The sequence below is a fragment of the Euphorbia lathyris genome, chromosome 8 (genome assembly GCF_963576675.1).
Source record: "Euphorbia lathyris chromosome 8, ddEupLath1.1, whole genome shotgun sequence".
Classification (NCBI taxonomy): Eukaryota; Viridiplantae; Streptophyta; class Magnoliopsida; order Malpighiales; family Euphorbiaceae; genus Euphorbia; species Euphorbia lathyris.
The window spans coordinates 87,583,512-87,586,011 of record NC_088917.1 but is presented as its reverse complement, the minus strand read 5'-3'; positions in this window follow the sequence as shown (position 1 = coordinate 87,586,011).

Sequence of the window (2,500 nt, the reverse complement as noted above, 5' to 3'; positions counted from 1 at the left end):
CCTACGGCAAGTTTTCCAAGAGCTACGGAAGCACGAATTGTATGTGAAGAAAGAGAAATGTGCCTTTGCTCAAAAGGAAATCCCATTTCTTGGGCACATTGTTGGCGGTGGAAAAATTCGCATGGACAAAGCGAAAATTCAAGCAATAGTTGATTGGGAGCCGCCTAAGAAGGTCACCGAGCTACGATCCTTCCTAGGCCTTGCCAATTACTATAGAAGATTTGTAAAGGGTTATTCCGCAATGGCAGCCCCACTCACCGATCTATTGAAAAAGAGCCAACCATGGAGCTGGAGCGAGAAGTGCCAAGAAGCGTTTGAGAATCTCAAGAAGGCAATGACGGAAGAGCCAGTCTTGGCACTCCCCAATCACACCAAGGCATATGAAATACACACTGATGCCTCGGATTTTGCGATTGGGGGTGTACTGATGCAAGAGGGACATCCAGTTGCGTATGAGAGCCGAAAGCTCAATGAGTCCGAGCGCCGCTATACCGTCCAAGAGAAGGAAATGACGGCGGTAGTGCACTGTTTGCGCCTATGGCGACACTACTTGTTGGGGACAAAGTTCGTGGTCAAGATGGACAACGTGGCCATTAGCTACTTCCTCAACCAAAAGAAACTCACGCCGAAGCAGATTAGATGGCAAGCATTTTTGGCGGAGTTTGATTTCACAATGGAGCACAAGCCCGGAAAAGTAAACCTTGTAGCGGACGCCCTAAGTCGCAAAGGAGAGTTGGCAACAATCACCACGACAGATTTTCCTTTGGCGGCACAGATCATTGAAGGGCTGGAGCATGATCCGCAAGCAGAAAGTTTGAAGAAGTTGGCGATGGAGGGAAAGACTCGCCGATTTTGGCTTGACGACGGATTGCTCATTACGAAGGGGAACCGGGTATATGTGCCAAAATGGCAAGGGCTAAGGAGAGCCATCATGAAGGAGTGCCATGATTCCAGATGGGCGGGACACCCAGGGGTTCATCGGACACTAGCGCTCATAGAACGCACCTACTATTGGCCCCAAATGCGGGATGATGTGGAGCTATATGTCAAGACTTGCCTTGTTTGCCAGCAAGACAAGATCGAGCAGGACAAGCCCGCTGGACTATTACAGCCCCTACCGATCCCCGAGAAACCATGGGAAAGCATTTCGATGGATTTCATCACTTGCCTACCTAAGTCCGACGGCTGCAGCAACATAATGGTGGTCGTGGACAGACTCAGTAAATACGGGGTCTTCATTCCAGTACCGACGAAGTTCAATGTGGAAGACGCCGCAAGGCTGTTTTTCAGGTACGTGGTCAAATATTAGGGCATTCCAAAGACCATCGTGAGCGACAGGGACACCAGGTTCACGGGACGTTTTTGGATGGAGCTATTCAAGCTATTAGGGTCAGAACTGAACTTTTCGACAAGCTTCCACCCGCAAACCTACGGACAAACTGAGCGGGTGAATCACTTGTTGGAAATATATTTGCGGCATTATGTGGGTGCCAACCAGAAGGATTGGGCAAAGTTGCTTGATATTGCCCAATTCTCATACAACTTACAGAAAAGCGAGTCGTTGGGGGCAAGCCCTTTCGAGATTGCCAATGGGCAACTGCCAACAACACCCCAAGACCTCGCAGTTGGCTACAAAAGTCCGAATCCTGCCGCTTTCAGATTTGCAAAGGGGTGGCACGAGAAGGCAGAGTTGGCCAAGGCATCCTTAGCCAAGGCGGCCAAGAAAGCTAAGAAATGGGCCGACAAGAAGAGGCGTCACAGGGAGTTCGAGGAAGGAGACATGGTGTTGGTCAAGCTCCTTCCCCACCAAAGCCGAAGAATTGCTAAGCTACATAAGGGCTTAGTGCGGCGATACGAAGGCCCATTTCCAATTGAAAAACGCGTGGGCAAGATGGCTTATCGAGTACAATTGCCCACACATCTGGAAATTCATCCGGTGTTCCATGTAAGCTACTTGAAACCCTACTACGAGGACAAGGAGGATCCTAGTAGGAACGAGTCCCAGAGACAGCCCACGGCAATCACAACCCAGCACGATCGTGAAGTTGAAGAAATTCTCACCCACCGAAGGGTCAAGGCACGTGGGGTCCACCCGGGGTACACGGAGTACTTCGTGAAGTGGAAAGGTCTTCCCGATAATGAGGCCAGTTGGGAGCGGGACATAACGTTGTGGGACAGCCGGGACGCGGTGGAGCGGTACAACCGAGAAGCAACGGGGTCGTTGCTTGATGGAGTGGGGGAGGATGTAACGGACCGCTTAGTTTCCCCCACTCCGGGCCAATTAGGATAGCCTACGGGCCCGTGGCAGCCAGGCACGCTGCCGATCCCTGACACACGCAGAGACACACCCCCCCTATAGTGTGTCTTATACCAAGTCGGGTCCGTCTGTCGGAAGACACTACGAAGCCCCACACACCACATATTTTTACTTTGGAGAGTTAGGCTTATCCAATGGCCACCAAACTTTGCACACATCATTTATATATCTAGAGAAGCCCAG